This window comes from Dermacentor silvarum, chromosome 7, assembly GCF_013339745.2.
Source record: "Dermacentor silvarum isolate Dsil-2018 chromosome 7, BIME_Dsil_1.4, whole genome shotgun sequence".
Classification (NCBI taxonomy): Eukaryota; Metazoa; Arthropoda; class Arachnida; order Ixodida; family Ixodidae; genus Dermacentor; species Dermacentor silvarum.
This window is the reverse complement of record NC_051160.1, coordinates 131,498,485-131,516,486: the sequence shown is the minus strand read 5'-3', so window position 1 is coordinate 131,516,486 and position 18,002 is coordinate 131,498,485. Positions and strand designations below refer to the sequence as shown.

Genomic DNA, 18,002 nt, shown 5'->3' with positions numbered 1-18,002 from the left:
ATCGACGATCCCTTGTTTGATGTCGTTTTTGTCGGACGTGATGTCACTGCCTTTAGCTAGCTGGCGGATTTCCTTCCGATATGCGTACCTTTTCTCGTCTGAGAGAGCTCGTTTTGTTGGCGCTTCTCCAGCCCACAGCTTCTCAGACCTTGATCGCACAACGGCCGCTTTGTACTTCTCAGAGTCTATCCTTTCGAGTTCGGTTTTTACTTCCTTTATTTTCTTAGTATACACACCAGGCTGGACACTTTCCATGCTGATGAAAGATTGCAGTTGCTGGCGAAGGTTCGTTTCTGCCTGTTTCAGGTTATGCCGAAGGACACTGCTTCTTTCAATAGCCATTGTTTTTACTTTCTGTTTAAATTCTTCCCATTTAATGGCGAAGCTTGCTAATTCGACTGAAATCGGGCTTTCTAGTTCCTTCGCAACAGCATCAACGAAAGCATCGTCATCCAACAACTGCGCGTTCAATTTCCAGAGGTCCCAGTTAAAGGTGTGTTTGATCTCTTTTCCCAAAGGTGGCAGTTACCAAGCAGTGATCGCTACATGCAATGGGTTGCACATCATATTCACTACACAAGGGCACCAATTCGGCTGACACACATAATCTATCTAGCCGAGCGTGGCTATCACGCTGGAAGTGAGTAAACTGCGGGTGAGTACCACTGGCGAAGACACTACCGATATCTTCCAAGTCGTAATCGTGCACCAGTGCATTTAGCAATTCAGCACTCTTATCGCGTACATGTGAAAATTTTGCGCGGTCGTCAGCAGTGCATACACAGTTAAAATCGCCCAGCAGTATTACCACCTTGTCACATTTTACGTACTCTTCAAGACGCTCAAAGAAGGACCGCCGGTCTGTTTTAATATTCGGTGCGTAGACACAAATGACACGGAAATCCTTATCGCAAAAACAAAAATCAGCCACTAAAAGGCGCCCCCTTTCACACGAAAACACTGACTGCACACAAATGCCAAAGTTTCTTCGAATGAATACAGCGCAACCACCTGATCCACCAACAGCGTGAGAAACACACACATCAAAGTGAGTACGAAAATTGGACACCATTCTGTCGGTTAGCTCTTGGCTCTCTATTTTGGTTTCTTGGATTCCGACGAGATGCAAGTCATTATCTAAGAGTAGACGACTTAGCTGACATTGTCGCCTTCTTGCGCTGAGCCCTCGTACATTTAACGTGGCTACACGTAGCGCTCCTTCAATATTGGCCGCCATGACTAAACGGGAGAAGAGTGCCGCCCATCAGTTACCCAAGGACGCGTGTTCATAATGACGCGCCGATAACCGCGTCGAGAGCCACGAAAGCAAACACAAGTCGACCTCTCTAAGAAACACTCAAATGCAACTTGGGCCCTCGTTCCTGACACATATCCAAAAGAATAGCGCTCAGGGTGACGGCCATTGCACTCACCAACCCCCCAACCCGCCTCAAGCTAAACACAGTACAGAACTACGGAGGCGGTTTACCCGCCTGCCGTGAATCGGCCGTAATGTTCGGCCGCAGCTTCAAGGTAGGTCTCCTCATACCTGGCGTTTTGGGCGGTGGCTCGTCTCCGCCGCTGCTGTCCTGCATCGTAGCCAGGCTATTGGTCTGGTCGCGCGGGCGTTTCCCCACCTGCAAGTTAGCGAGCCCGGTATGGGTGTCCATGTCTTCATGTTCAGGGGGGGGGGGGTGGAGGTCGCTCCCGGATCAGGTGGGCTCTCTTCTTCACGGTTCGGCATGGCTACAGTGCCCTCCACTTGCTCTTGCTGTTCAGTGGCGACGGCCTCGTCGACGTGTTGCCCCTGTAGCTGAAGTCGTACCACCGACTTTGCCACATCGCCAGCTGCTTCCTTAGCCGTGGTCGATGTGTCTTCCATATCCGCCTCGTCCATGAGTAGGGCGGAGTTGTCGTCGTTGCTCACGGGTCCGGTCACGCTAGCGTACGTCCGCTCGCACTGACTCTCTTCGTAACCGAAGCGTCGGCACGCACCACACCGCGGAATGCGGCAGTCGCGACGAATATGGCCCGGTCCGCGGCAGCGCAGGCAGAGAGGGGCCCTGCCCGGCACAACCATAGAGAAAGGAATTCAACAAGAGGGGACACTCCCATAGGGCCCAGCGGCCGAATTGACTGCAGCGTGCCAAGCGGTCGGTGTCGATCAGTTACATCACTTCCGGTTTCGGTTTTGGGCGCGCGTATTTTGAACGCAAGCTATCACGCCGGCTGCGCCCCCCCCCCCCCCCCCTCTTCCTTTTTTTTTTTCGTCTTCGTGCAGAATCGGTTTATTATTTAGTAAAAATGATTGCGAACGATCCCGTAAAGTCCCATCGAATCTGTGCCACGTGGAATTTCACAAAGTAGACGCAAGACCTTTTGTGCAATGAGGAAATATTTATTTTGCTCTATATAAAAGCTCCTTCCGCGCTTTTTGTGCGTTCATCCAACGTTGTGACAGCAGCAGGTAAGGCAGTAGTTCCTGTAGGAAGCTCCACCGGACGGTACCAGCTGAAAAAAAAAAAGTAAATTACAAGCATGTTACATTTGCAAGCACGTAACAGCATGTTACAAGCATGAGTCATTTTGGTATTTAGACTTAGGAACACTGCGAGGCGAAACGTGCGAAAGCGGTGAATGGGCGGCATTACAAACAAAAGCAATTCGCTTTTACATACATGGCGTAGAACATACCCGACTCATCCCAAACATATATGAAAACATCTGATTTCCAAGCGTTCCCCAATTTCCGGGCATTATTTCCTGCACTTAGGCAGCACAAATACACGAGCCACTTCGCGTTTCCAAAACTTGGCCTCGGGCGACGCGACGGTACGCGACATACACAGAGACGGACGCAACAGGCACTCAAGACAAATGCGTGGGTGCAATGCCTTTTTTCAGTCCTTTAGAAGACGTAATTTTCGAATTACAAGTTTCTGATATGTTCGTCGTTCGCGTGTTCTGCCGGCGCCAGCAGCACACCCCATGTTATCACTCTTGGCAATCGCCCATCGCGTTTTCAACAGGCGTGAGTACCGAAAGAAGGTATATGTTGTTGCGGAGCCACAAAAAACGTCAGAGACTTGTCCCTCTAAGATTCATTGCACGCCAAACTAACTTTATCACCACGGCCGAGCTGCTTATCGCTAACTGCGTCACAGCGCGCTGTGCGGCCAGCGTGCCTCAAAAGTACCCCAGAAAGTAACGAAATTACTTTTCAGTAATGTCTGGCGTCAGAGAAAGCGGCACAACCTTCTAGCAAGATGCACTAGACTACACACCACGGCTGAGTTCTCGCTAACTGCGACACGGCGCCCTGGGCGGCCAGTGTGGCTCAAAGACCGAAATAAGTTACAATAGTCCCCTAGGAAGCGTCGGAAACATGTCTCCGCACGATTCATTTACTCAAATTAACTGCGCCAGGATGACCGAGCTGTTTTTCGCTAACTGCGTCTTAAGTCTCGGTCCCGTGCCGTAAGTCTAATTGCGTCGTAGACTGTGAAACAAGATTTCTCACCTTGCCGTTGTCCAATAGTGCAGTGGTGTCTTGTCCCAGTGCAGAAGGAACGAAAGAATACGCCGAGAGCCCAATAAACCAGGTTACATTTAAAAAAGAAAAAAAGAATGAGACAGACGGCTCGCCGCGCGCGAGCGCTCAAACGCGCGCGCAGCCATCCTCGCTGGCTTCGGGGGAGTGTCTGGCGGATGACGCATGTATCTGGCGCGTCATTGACCTGTGGCTAGGTAAGGCAAGGAAAATAAGTCGCAAAGCTTAAGTTCATTTATACGCAAAACGTTTTAGTTTTCGCGGCAAAGAATTAAAAAATAAATGAATGCCTGTTAACTTAAGTTCACTTTCTTTTTCTTCGATGCTCGCGGCAGCTAACGTTCGGTGTCAAAAGTATAGCGTGACGTATGGTGACGTGTTTTCTGTTGCCAGTTTTTGCCGAGTGTCCCCTCTTGTTGAATTTCTTTCTCTATGGCACAACCACGAGAGCCAGCTCGCCGGCGACGCTCGCCTGATGTGGCAGGTCGTCCAGCATTACGCCCGGCTTCAACTTCAGCGTACCCAGTCTTGTGGTACAGTTCTAATCAGCCACGCCATGCACCCGCCACCGCTCGCGGGCGACGTCCGTGACCTTTCCAAACGGCGCGAAGGCAAGACGCACGTCCTCGTCAGGAACGGTGTGCAGCAGCCAATGCACTTTCAAGCGCACATCCTGGTTGGCGGGGTCAATGACGAGGCATCGGCCCTTCTTGACCTGCAGCTCACCAACGCTATCTTCTTCACGGCTTCGTCGTCCTTGAAGGTCACGGCCCAAACATGGCTCATACGGTAGGCCCCGAGAGCCACCACTTCCGGCAGGAGCGATAACGGGGCGAGCGCATCGCGGAAATCTTCCACCCGGTATGGGCGGGCCCTGATATCACAATGTAAAAAAACTGTGTTCACAACAAAACGCCCTGTTGGCAAACTCGGCAAAACAACTTGGTACTCGTTGTCCGCAGCAAAATTCCTGTTACCGCGGCCGCTCTGGGCCGCTGAAGCCGCTCCTACGGAGCCCGTCATCATGCGTCCGTCACGCTCGGTGGCCGGAAGCAGAAATCGAGCCGGCCTTGCGCATGTACTGCTCTCGATAGCTTATAAGGTAATGCTACACTCACGAGCAGATGATTCTAAAAGTAACAATTATTCCGTTTTCTCGTAAGTGGGCCCTAGTTACAGCCTCCAGAACGACCAACGTTGCTTAAGGAAAGGAAGTTACGACCCGTTAGCGCTGTTCTCTGCTAGGAGAAAACAAAAAAGGGGCTCGGCCGGGATGTGAACCCAGGACTTCTCGCACCCGAAGCGAGAATCATACCCCTAGACCAACGAGCCTTTTTTTTCTTTATTGCCGTCTTCGACACACAAAATCAAGGGTTACAATATGATAAAACGTGCCAACAACACTTTGGCTAGCACAGTACTAAAATCTGTTCAGTGACACCAGTTCATCGAGTACAGACATCCATTGTGGTGGATCAGGCAGTACTTTGTACGCGTCTCTCACGTAAACAACACTCTCAATGAAGTGTTCTCGCACCGGTATCACAACGATGTCTGCATGTTCAAATTGCATGCGAGTTTTCCACCTCGCGTGGAGGCCCAGGACCATAATGAGGTCATACGGTACTTTTTCTGAGGAATCTACTGGCAAGAAGCGTATTCCATACGGGTCCAGAGGTAACTGTTTCTTCAGCGTTCTCTGCAGGACGTCCCAGTGAAAGATTGGGTCCCAGCAATCTAGGAAAACATGTTTTATTGTTTCTGGTTTTTTACATAAAAAGCAGTCGGGTGTCCAGGGGATGAAAATACCCTTGCTATGAACCCAAGTCTTAACGGGAAGTGTGTTTGTATGTAATTTGAAAAAGAAAGACTTAGTTGATGGCCGTACTGGCATTTTCTTGACTCTTTTAAAAATGTCCTGTCCGGGGCCTCCACGGTGAGGCGAACGGTACAAAGGTACAGGTAGCATCGTGTCCGCAAGATCTCTGTAGAATTTTTTATTTGTAACGGTGGACAGATACTGCTGCGAAAAACGCACATTCAACATCCTATACGCCAGCACCACTTCACGCAGGTACCCAGTCAAGGTTCCCGGCATATTCTGAGCCGACGAAACAACAAATCCCGGAAGAAGTCTACGCAGCCGTAATTGTATTAGTGTCCGAATAAAGAGAACATTTTGATCCCGCAGAAACACAAAGCGTGACACAATTTGTCGCAAAAACAAGTGAACCAGACCAAGCCCACCTTTCTTGACCGGGAGGAACAAGTTTGTTCGACTCGTCCTCTCCCAGGTAGAGGCCCAAATGAAAGTAGCGAAAATGCGGTGAATTTTTTGTACGCTTTCCCGCGCAGCACACAACACATTCATAACATACCATATCTTAGAAACTAAAAAGAGGTTGCAAACAGTGGCTCTAGAAAACATTGACAATTGCTTTCCTCTCCAACCGTCAGCCTTTTCCTTTGCTCTCGAAACTTGGTCGAGCCAGTACGGTTCGGCCTCACGGTAACTTCCGAGAGGCACCCCCAGGTACTGCGTAGGTAACTTTGACCAATTCAATCGAGAAAAGGTCTCCGGCGTGTCTTCCCAACTCCCATGCCAGAAGCCATAACTTTTATCCCAATTTATCTGGGCTCCAGCTGAATCGCAAAATTTTTCGACTACAGCAGTTGCCTCTTTAATGCTGGCTTTATCTGTGCAGAAAATCGCGATGTCGTCGGCATACGCCAATATTTTTACGTGTGCTGCCTGTAGTCGATAGCCTGTTATGCGTTCGTTGTATTTAATGGCCAAACAGAGTGGCTCGAGATAAGCAGCAAACAGAAGGGGCGAAAGCGGGCATCCTTGACGCACCGACGAGAGCACACGAAAGCTATCGGTGAGCTCCCCATTAACAATGATTCGCGTTAAGTAGTCTTTGTACGCCATCGTGACACCTTCCGTTATCACACTGCCAACATTCGTGTGTTCAAGTATGCATAGTAGAGCCTTGTGCGAGACGAGGTCGAAGGCTTTCGCCAAATCTATCTGCATCATCGCGACGTAATCGCCAATCGCATCGCAACACTCTAGCACACTTCGAGCCACGTGTACATTTGTGGTAATACTGAGGCCTTTAATGCCACAAGTCTGGTGAGGCCCTACCAATGTTTTGATGACACTTTGCAGTCGTTTCGCTAAAACTTTCGTGAAAATTTTGTAGTCAACGTTGGCTAGAGTTATCGGGCGATATGAGCCTGGCAACAACCGTTTCTTTTCGTCATCACTCTTCGGGATTAGCACGATATGCGAGGTTGTGAAAGACAAGGGCAATCTTTTTCGGTCATACGCTTCGCTGATAACTAGATGGAGGACATGAGCCAGCGCTGACTTAAACGTTTTATAGAAAGTAGCCCCTAAGCCATCAGGCCCAGGTGCTTTACCGGGCGCCAACTCGTCTATTGCGCACTCTATCTCACTCAGGGTAATGGGATGTTCTAGCCGTGCCTTAACTTCTTCATCGAGCTTTGGCATCAATGAAAGGAATTCCGTCTGGTAGCCATCTTTAGGTTCGCGTGGTTGACCTAAGAAGGCTTTGAAGTGATCGACGATCCCTTGTTTGATGTCGTTTTTGTCGGACGTGATGTCATTGCCTTTAGCTAGCTGGCGGATTTCCTTCCGACATGCGTACCTTTTCTCGTCTGAGAGAGCTCGTTTTGTTGGCGCTTCTCCCGCCCACAGCTTCTCAGACCTTGATCGCACAACGGCGGCTTTGTATTTCTCAGAGTCTATCCTTTCGAGTTCGGCTTTCACTTCCTTTATTTCGTTAACATACACACCAGGCTGGACACTTTCCATGCTGATGAAAATTGCAGTTGCTGGCGAAGGTTCGTTTCTGCCTGTTTCAGGTTATGCCGAAGGACACTGCTTCTTTCAATAGCCATTGTTTTTACTTTCTGTTTAAATTCTTCCCATTTAATGGCGAAGCTTGCTAATTCGACTGAAATCAGGCTTTCTAGTTCCTTCGCAAGAGCATCAACGAAAGCATCGTCATCCAGCAACTGCGCGTTCAACTTCCAGAGGTCCCAGTTAAAGGTGTGTTTGATCTGTCTTTTCCCAAAGGTGGTAGTTACCAAGCAGTGATCGCTATATGCAATGGGTTGCACATCATATTCACTACACAAGGGCACCAATTCGGCTGACACATATAACCTATCTAGCCGAGCGTGGCTATCACGCTGGAAGTGAGTAAACTGTGGGTGAGTACCACTGGCAAAGACACTACCGATATCTTCCAAGTAGTAATCGTGCACCACTGAATTTAGCAATTCAGCACTCCTATCGCGAACGTGTGAACATTTTGCGTGATCGTCAGCAGTGCATACACAGTTAAAATCGCCCAACAGTATTACCACCTTGTCACAGTTTACGTACTCTTCAAGACGCTCAAAGAAGGATCGCCGGTCTGTTTGAATATTCGGTGCGTAGACACAAATGACACGGAAATCCTTATCGCAAAAACAAAAATCAGCCACTAAAAGGCGGCCACTTTCACACGAAAACACTGACTGCACACAAAGGCCAAAGTTTCTTCGAATGAATACTGCGCAACCACCTGATCCACCAACAGCGTGAGAAACACACACGTTGAAGTGCGCACGAAAATTGGACACCATTCTGTCGGTTAGCTCTTGGCTCTCTATTTTGGTTTCTTGGATTCCCACAAGATGCAAGTCATTATCTAAGAGTAGGCGACTTAGCTGACATTGCCGCCTTCTTGCACCGAGCCCTCGTACATTTAACGTGGCTACACGTAGCGCTCCTTCGATATTAGCTGCCATGACTACACGGTAGAATGGTGCCCATCACAGTTACGCAGGGACGAGTGTTGATAATGACACGCCGATAACCGCGTCGAATGCCACAAAAGGGAACACCAACCCGACCTCTCGAAAACAACACTCACATGCAACTCGGGCCCTCGTTCCTGACACATATCCAAGAGAATAGCGCTCAGGGTGACGGCCATTGCACTCACGAACCCCCCAACCCGCCTCAAGCAAAACACAGTACTGAACTACGGAGGCGGTTTGCCCGCCTGCCGTGGATCGGCCGTAATGTTCGGCCGCAGCTTCAAGGTTGGTCTCCTCATACCTGGCGCTTTGGGCGGTGGCTCGTCTCCGCCGCTGCTGTCCTGCGTCGTAGCCAGGCTATTGGTCTGGTCGCGCGGACGTTTCCCCGCGTGCAAGTTGGCAAGCCCGGTATGGGTGTCCATGTCTTCATGTTCAGGGGGGGTGGAGGCCGCTCCCGGGTCAGGTGGGCTCTCTTCCTCACGGTTCGGCATGGCTACAGAGCCCTCCACTTGCTCTTGCTGTTCAGTGGCGACGGCTTCATCGACATGTTGCCCCTGTTTTTGAGGTCGTGCCTCCGACTCTGCCACCTCGCCAGCTGCTTCCTTAGCCGTGGTCGATGTGTCTTCCATATCCGCCTCGTCCATGAGTAGGGCGGAGTTGTCGTCGTTGCTCACGGGTCCGGTCACGCTTGCGTACGTCCGCTCGCACTGACTCTCTTCGTGACCGAAGCGTCGGCACGCACCACACCGCGGTATGCGGCAGTCGCGACGAATATGGCCCGTTCCGCGGCAGCGTAGGCAGAGAGGGGCCCTGCCCGGCACAACCACGAGAGCCAGCTCACCGGCGACGCTCACCTGGTGCGGGAGGTCATCAAGCATTACGCCCGGCTTCAACTTCAGCGTAACCAGTCTTGTGGTAGAGTTCTTGTCAGCCACGCCATGCACCCACCACCGGTCGCGGGCGACGTCCGTGATCTTTCCAAACGGCGCGAAGGCAAGACGCACGTCCTCGTCAGGAACGGTGTGCAGCAGCCAATGCACTTTTAAGCGTACATCCCGGTTGGCGGGGTCAATGACGAGGCATCGGCCCTTCTTGACCTGTAGCTCACCAACACTGACGATCTTCTTCACAGCTTCGTTGTCTTTGAAGGTCACGGCCCAAACATGGCTCATACGGTAGGCCCCGAGAGCCACCACTTCCGGCAGGAGCGATAACGGGGCGAGCGCATCGCGGAAATCTTCCACCCGGTATGGGCGGGCCCTGATATCACAATGTAAAAAAACTGTGTGCACAACAAAACGCCCTGTTGGCAAACTCGGCAAAACAACTTGGTACTCGTTGTCCGCAACGACACTCCTGTTACCGCGGCCGCTCTGGGCCGCTGAAGCCGCTCCTTCGGAGCCCGTCATCATGCGTCCGTCACGCTCGGTGGCCGGAAGCAGAATCCGCCACTATACTAACGAGGAGACATGAAGAGGCGCACATAAAGCATTACATATATGAAATATTGAAAATGCAAGATTCTACGCACAAGTGTAGTAACACGCGCGCGCGCGAACGATAGATAACGTGGGTGTGGTGACCATGGGAACATGCGTGCAGAAAAAAAAAAGAAATAAAAAAGACACTCCCCGTCGGGGAATCGAACCCCGGTCTCCCGCGTGACAGGCGGGGATACTGGCCACTATACTAACGAGGAGACATGAAGAGGTGCACATAAAGCATTACATATATGAAACATTGAAAATGCAATATTCTACGCACAAGTGTAGTAACACGCGCGCGCGCGAACGATAGATAACGTGGGTGTGGTGACCATAGGAACATGCGTGCAGAAAAAAAAAGAAATAAAAAAGACACTCCCCGTCGGGGAATCGAACCCCGGTCTCCCGCGTGACAGGCGGGGATACTGGCCACTATACTAACGAGGAGAAATGAAGAGGCGCACATAAAGCATTACATATATGAAACATTGAAAATGCAATATTCTACGCACAAGTGTAGAAACACGCGCGCGCGCGAACGATAGATAGCGTGGGTGTGGTGACCATGGGAACATGCGTGCAGAAAAAAAAAAATAAAAAAGACACTCCCCGTCGGGGAATCGAACCCCGGTCTCCCGCGTGACAGGCGGGGATACTGGCCACTATACTAACGAGGAGACATGAAGAGGCGCACATAAAGCATTACATATATGAAACATTGAAAATGCAATATTCTACGCACAAGTGTAGTAACACGCGCGCGCGCGAACGATAGATAACGTGGGTTCGGTGACCATGGGAACATGCGTGCAGAAAAAAAAGAAATAAAAAAGACACTCCCCGTCGGGGAATCGAACCCCGGTCTTCCGCGTGACAGTCGGGGATACTGGCCACTACACTAACGAGGAGACACAGAGAGGCGCACATAATGCATTACATATATGAAACATTGAAAATGCAATATTCTACGCACAAGTGTAGTAACACGCGCGCGCGCGAACGATAGATAACGTGGGTGTGGTGACCATGGGAACATGCGTGCAGAAAAAAAGAAATAAAAAAGACACTCCCTTTCGGGGAATCGAACCCCGGTCTCCCGTGTGACAGGCGGGGATACTGGCCACTATACTAACGAGGAGACATGAATAGGCGCACATAAAGCATTACATATATGAAACATTGAAAATGCAATATTCTACACACAAGTGTAGTAACACGCGCGCGCGCGAACGATAGATAGCGTGGGTGTGGTGACCATGGGAACATGCGTGCAGAAAAAAAAAGAAATAAAAAAGACACTCCCCGTCGGGGAATCGAACCCCGGTCTCCCGCGTGACAGGCGGGGATACTGGCCACTATACTAACGAGGAGACATGAAGAGGCGCACATAAAGCATTACATATATGAAACATTGAAAATGCAATATTCTACACACAAGTGTAGTAACACGCGCGCGCGCGAGCGATAGATAACGTGGGTGTGGTGACCATGGGAACATGCGTGCAGAAAAAAAAAGAAATAAAAAAGACACTCACCGTCGGGGAATCGAACCCCGGTCTCCCGCGTGACAGGCGGGGATACTGGCCACTATACTAACGAGGAGACATGAAGAGGCGCACATAAAGCATTACATATATGAAACATTGAAAATGCAATATTCTACGCACAAGTGTAGTAACACGCGCGCGCGCGAACGATAGATAGCGTGGGTGTGGTGACCATGGGAACATGCGTGCAGAAAAAAAAAGAAATAAAAAAGGCACTCCCCGTCGGGGAATCGAACCCCGGTCTCCCGCGTGACAGGCGGGGATACTGGCCACTATACTAACGAGGAGACATGAAGAGGCGCACATAAAGCATTACATATATGAAACATTGAAAATGCAATATTCTACGCACAAGTGTAGTAACACGCGCGCGCGCGAACGATAGATAACGTGGGTGTGGTGACCATGGGAACATGCGTGCAGAAAAAAAAGAAATAAAAAAGACGCTCCCCGTCGAGGAATCGAGCCCCGGTCTCCCGCGTGACAGGCGGGGATACTGGCCACTATACTAACGAGGAGACATGAAGAGGCGCACATAAATCATTACATATATGAAACATTGAAAATGCAATATTCTACACACAAGTGTAGTAACACGCGCGCGCGCGAACGATAGATAACGTGGGTGTGGTGACCATGGGAACATGCGTGCAGAAAAAAAAAGAAATAAAAAAGACACTCCCCGTCGGGGAATCGAACCCCGGTCTCCCGCGTGACAGGCGGGGATACTGGCCACTATACTAACGAGTTTTTTTTTTCTTTATTGCCGTCGTCGACGTACAAAATCGAGGGTTACAAATGATAAAACTTGCCAGCCACACTTTGGCCATCACAGCACTAAAATCTTTTCAGTGACACCAGTTCATCGAGTACATACATCCATTGTGGTGGATCAGGCAGTGATTTGTAAGCGTCTCTCACGTAAACAACACTCTCAATGAAATGTTCTCGTACCGGTATAACAACCAAGTCTGCATGTTCAAATTGCATGCGAGTTTTCCACATAGCGTGGAGGCCCAGGACCATAATAAGGTCGTACGGTACTTGCTCGGAGGTATCTATAGGCAAAAAGCGTATCCCATACGGGTCCAGGGGCAACTGCTTCTTCAGCGTTCTCTGCAGAACGTCCCAGTGAAAGATCGGGTCCCAGCAATCTAGGAAAACATGTTCTATTGTTTCTGGTTTTTTGCATAAAAAGCAGTTGGTGTTCCAGGGGATGAAAATACCCTTGCTATGAAGCCAGGTCTTAACGGGAAGTGTGTTTGAATGTAATTGGAAGAAGAAGGACTTAGTTGATGGCCGTACTGGCATTTTCTTCACTCTTTTTAGCACGTCCTGTCCGGGGCCTCCACGGTGTGGCGAGCGGTACAAAGGTATGGGGAGCATCGTGTCCACAAGATCTCTGTACAATTTTTTCTTTGTAACGGTGGACAGATACTGCTGTGAGAAACGCACATTTAACATCCTATATGACATCACCACTTCACGCAGATATCCTTTCACAGTTCCCGGCATGTTCTGAGCCGACGAAACAACGAATCCCGGAAGAAGTCTGCCCAGCCGTACTTGTACTATTGTTCGAAGAAAGAGATCATTTTGATCCCGCAGAAACACAAAGCGTGACACAATTTGTCGCAAAAACAATTGAACCAGACCAAGCCCACCTTTCTTGACCGGGAGAAACAAGTTTGTTCGACTCGTCCTCTCCCAGGTAGAGGCCCAAATGAAAGTAGCGAAAATGCGGTAAATTTTTTGTACGCTTACCCGCGCAGCACACAACACATTCATAACATACCATATCTTAGAAATTAAAAAGAGGTTGCAAACAGTGGCTCTAGAAAACATTGACAATTGCTTTCCTCTCCAACCGTCAGCCTTTTCCTTTGCTCTCGAAGCTTGGTCGAGCCAGTAAGTTTCGGCCTCACGGTAACTTCCGAGAGGCATCCCCAGGTACTGTGTAGGCAACTTTGACCAATTCAATCGAGAAAAGGTCTCCGGCGTGTCTTTCCAACTCCCATGCCAGAAGCCATAACTTTTATCCCAATTTATCTGGGCTCCAGCTGAAACGCAAAATTTTTCGACTACACTAGTTGCCTCTTTAATGCTGGCTTTATTTGTACAGAGAATCGCGATGTCGTCTGCATACGCCAGTATTTTAACGTGTGCTGCCTGTAGTCGATAGCCTGCTATGCGGTCGTTGTTTTTAATGGCCAAACAGAGTGGCTCGAGATAAGCAGCAAACACAAGGGGCGAAAGCGGGCATCCTTGACGCACCGACGAGAGCACACGAAAGCTATCGGTGAGCTCCCCATTAACAATGATTCGCGTTGAGCAGTCTTTGTACGCCATCGTTACGCCTTCCGTTATGACACTGCCAACGTTCGTATGTTCAAGTATGCATAGTAGAGCCTTGTGCGAGACGAGGTCGAAGGCTTTTGCCAAATCTATCTGCATCATCGCGACGTAATCGCCAATCGCGTCGCAACACTCTAGCACACTTCGAACCACGTGTACATTTGTTGTAATACTACGGCCTTTAATGCCACAAGTCTGGTGAGGCCCTACCAATGTTTTGATGACACTTTGCAGTCGTTTCGCTAAAACTTTCGTGAAAATTTTGTAGTCAACGTTGGCTAGAGTTATCGGGCGATATGAGCCTGGCAACAACCGTTTCTTTTCGTCATCACTCTTCGGGATTAGCACGATATGCGAGGTTGTGAAAGACAAGGGCAATCTTTTTCGGTCATACGCTTCGCTGATAACTAGATGGAGGACATGAGCCAGCGCTGACTTAAACGTTTTATAGAAAGTAGCCCCTAAGCCATCAGGCCCAGGTGCTTTACCGGGCGCCAACTCGTCTATTGCGCACTCTATCTCACTCAGGGTAATGGGATGTTCTAGCCGTGCCTTAACTTCTTCATCGAGCTTTGGCATCAATGAAAGGAATTCCGTCTGGTAGCCATCTTTAGGTTCGCGTGGTTGACCTAAGAAGGCTTTGAAGTGATCGACGATCCCTTGTTTGATGGCGTTTTTGTCGGACGTGATGTCATTGCCTTTAGCTAGCTGGCGGATTTCCTTCCGACATGCGTACCTTTTCTCGTCTGAGAGAGCTCGTTTTGTTGGCGCTTCTCCCGCCCACAGCTTCTCAGACCTTGATCGCACAACGGCGGCTTTGTATTTCTCAGAGTCTATCCTTTCGAGTTCGGCTTTCACTTCCTTTATTTCGTTAACATACACACCAGGCTGGACACTTTCCATGCTGATGAAAAATTGCAGTTGCTGGCGAAGGTTCGTTTCTGCCTGTTTCAGGTTATGCCGAAGGACACTGCTTCTTTCAATAGCCATTGTTTTTACTTTCTGTTTAAATTCTTCCCATTTAATGGCGAAGCTTGCTAATTCGACTGAAATCAGGCTTTCTAGTTCCTTCGCAAGAGCATCAACGAAAGCATCGTCATCCAGCAACTGCGCGTTCAACTTCCAGAGGTCCCAGTTAAAGGTGTGTTTGATCTGTCTTTTCCCAAAGGTGGTAGTTACCAAGCAGTGATCGCTATATGCAATGGGTTGCACATCATATTCACTACACAAGGGCACCAATTCGGCTGACACATATAACCTATCTAGCCGAGCGTGGCTATCACGCTGGAAGTGAGTAAACTGTGGGTGAGTACCACTGGCAAAGACACTACCGATATCTTCCAAGTAGTAATCGTGCACCACTGAATTTAGCAATTCAGCACTCCTATCGCGAACGTGTGAACATTTTGCGTGATCGTCAGCAGTGCATACACAGTTAAAATCGCCCAACAGTATTACCACCTTGTCACAGTTTACGTACTCTTCAAGACGCTCAAAGAAGGATCGCCGGTCTGTTTGAATATTCGGTGCGTAGACACAAATGACACGGAAATCCTTATCGCAAAAACAAAAATCAGCCACTAAAAGGCGGCCACTTTCACACGAAAACACTGACTGCACACAAAGGCCAAAGTTTCTTCGAATGAATACTGCGCAACCACCTGATCCACCAACAGCGTGAGAAACACACACGTTGAAGTGCGCACGAAAATTGGACACCATTCTGTCGGTTAGCTCTTGGCTCTCTATTTTGGTTTCTTGGATTCCCACAAGATGCAAGTCATTATCTAAGAGTAGGCGACTTAGCTGACATTGCCGCCTTCTTGCACCGAGCCCTCGTACATTTAACGTGGCTACACGTAGCGCTCCTTCGATATTAGCTGCCATGACTACACGGTAGAATGGTGCCCATCACAGTTACGCAGGGACGAGTGTTGATAATGACACGCCGATAACCGCGTCGAATGCCACAAAAGGGAACACCAACCCGACCTCTCGAAAACAACACTCACATGCAACTCGGGCCCTCGTTCCTGACACATATCCAAGAGAATAGCGCTCAGGGTGACGGCCATTGCACTCACGAACCCCCCAACCCGCCTCAAGCAAAACACAGTACTGAACTACGGAGGCGGTTTGCCCGCCTGCCGTGGATCGGCCGTAATGTTCGGCCGCAGCTTCAAGGTTGGTCTCCTCATACCTGGCGCTTTGGGCGGTGGCTCGTCTCCGCCGCTGCTGTCCTGCGTCGTAGCCAGGCTATTGGTCTGGTCGCGCGGACGTTTCCCCGCGTGCAAGTTGGCAAGCCCGGTATGGGTGTCCATGTCTTCATGTTCAGGGGGGGTGGAGGCCGCTCCCGGGTCAGGTGGGCTCTCTTCCTCACGGTTCGGCATGGCTACAGAGCCCTCCACTTGCTCTTGCTGTTCAGTGGCGACGGCTTCATCGACATGTTGCCCCTGTTTTTGAGGTCGTGCCTCCGACTCTGCCACCTCGCCAGCTGCTTCCTTAGCCGTGGTCGATGTGTCTTCCATATCCGCCTCGTCCATGAGTAGGGCGGAGTTGTCGTCGTTGCTCACGGGTCCGGTCACGCTTGCGTACGTCCGCTCGCACTGACTCTCTTCGTGACCGAAGCGTCGGCACGCACCACACCGCGGTATGCGGCAGTCGCGACGAATATGGCCCGTTCCGCGGCAGCGTAGGCAGAGAGGGGCCCTGCCCGGCACAACCACGAGAGCCAGCTCACCGGCGACGCTCACCTGGTGCGGGAGGTCATCAAGCATTACGCCCGGCTTCAACTTCAGCGTAACCAGTCTTGTGGTAGAGTTCTTGTCAGCCACGCCATGCACCCACCACCGGTCGCGGGCGACGTCCGTGATCTTTCCAAACGGCGCGAAGGCAAGACGCACGTCCTCGTCAGGAACGGTGTGCAGCAGCCAATGCACTTTTAAGCGTACATCCCGGTTGGCGGGGTCAATGACGAGGCATCGGCCCTTCTTGACCTGTAGCTCACCAACACTGACGATCTTCTTCACAGCTTCGTTGTCTTTGAAGGTCACGGCCCAAACATGGCTCATACGGTAGGCCCCGAGAGCCACCACTTCCGGCAGGAGCGATAACGGGGCGAGCGCATCGCGGAAATCTTCCACCCGGTATGGGCGGGCCCTGATATCACAATGTAAAAAACTGTGTGCACAACAAAACGCCCTGTTGGCAAACTCGGCAAAACAACTTGGTACTCGTTGTCCGCAACGACACTCCTGTTACCGCGGCCGCTCTGGGCCGCTGAAGCCGCTCCTTCGGAGCCCGTCATCATGCGTCCGTCACGCTCGGTGGCCGGAAGCAGAATCCGCCACTATACTAACGAGGAGACATGAAGAGGCGCACATAAAGCATTACATATATGAAATATTGAAAATGCAAGATTCTACGCACAAGTGTAGTAACACGCGCGCGCGCGAACGATAGATAACGTGGGTGTGGTGACCATGGGAACATGCGTGCAGAAAAAAAAAAGAAATAAAAAAGACACTCCCCGTCGGGGAATCGAACCCCGGTCTCCCGCGTGACAGGCGGGGATACTGGCCACTATACTAACGAGGAGACATGAAGAGGTGCACATAAAGCATTACATATATGAAACATTGAAAATGCAATATTCTACGCACAAGTGTAGTAACACGCGCGCGCGCGAACGATAGATAACGTGGGTGTGGTGACCATAGGAACATGCGTGCAGAAAAAAAAAAGAAATAAAAAAGACACTCCCCGTCGGGGAATCGAACCCCGGTCTCCCGCGTGACAGGCGGGGATACTGGCCACTATACTAACGAGGAGAAATGAAGAGGCGCACATAAAGCATTACATATATGAAACATTGAAAATGCAATATTCTACGCACAAGTGTAGAACACGCGCGCGCGCGAACGATAGATAGCGTGGGTGTGGTGACCATGGGAACATGCGTGCAGAAAAAAAAAAATAAAAAAGACACTCCCCGTCGGGAATCGAACCCCGGTCTCCCGCGTGACAGGCGGGGATACTGGCCACTATACTAACGAGGAGACATGAAGAGGCGCACATAAAGCATTACATATATGAAAAATTGAAAATGCAATATTCTACGCACAAGTGTAGTAACACGCGCGCGCGAACGATAGATAGCGTGGTGTGGTGACCATGGGAACATGCGTGCAGAAAAAAAAGAAATAAAAAAGACACTCCCCGTCGGGAATC

At 50.2% G+C, this 18,002-nt stretch overlaps 7 non-coding genes across 7 annotated transcripts; all 7 read right to left on the bottom strand.

The window, feature by feature from the left end:
- Positions 1–10,013: 10,013 nt before the first annotated feature.
- On the bottom strand, positions 10,014–10,085 carry Trnad-guc (transfer RNA aspartic acid (anticodon GUC)). The gene has a single exon. It is a non-coding gene; the product is annotated as a tRNA-Asp (tRNA).
- Positions 10,086–10,245: 160 nt separating this feature from the next.
- Positions 10,246–10,317, bottom strand: Trnad-guc (transfer RNA aspartic acid (anticodon GUC)). The gene has a single exon. It is a non-coding gene; the product is annotated as a tRNA-Asp (tRNA).
- Positions 10,318–10,475: 158 nt separating this feature from the next.
- Trnad-guc (transfer RNA aspartic acid (anticodon GUC)) lies at positions 10,476–10,547 on the bottom strand. The gene has a single exon. It is a non-coding gene; the product is annotated as a tRNA-Asp (tRNA).
- Positions 10,548–11,168: 621 nt separating this feature from the next.
- On the bottom strand, positions 11,169–11,240 carry Trnad-guc (transfer RNA aspartic acid (anticodon GUC)). The gene has a single exon. It is a non-coding gene; the product is annotated as a tRNA-Asp (tRNA).
- A 392-nt stretch (positions 11,241–11,632) lies between these two features.
- Positions 11,633–11,704, bottom strand: Trnad-guc (transfer RNA aspartic acid (anticodon GUC)). The gene has a single exon. It is a non-coding gene; the product is annotated as a tRNA-Asp (tRNA).
- A 5,593-nt stretch (positions 11,705–17,297) lies between these two features.
- Trnad-guc (transfer RNA aspartic acid (anticodon GUC)) lies at positions 17,298–17,369 on the bottom strand. The gene has a single exon. It is a non-coding gene; the product is annotated as a tRNA-Asp (tRNA).
- Positions 17,370–17,530: 161 nt separating this feature from the next.
- Trnad-guc (transfer RNA aspartic acid (anticodon GUC)) lies at positions 17,531–17,602 on the bottom strand. The gene has a single exon. It is a non-coding gene; the product is annotated as a tRNA-Asp (tRNA).
- Positions 17,603–18,002: the final 400 nt, after the last annotated feature.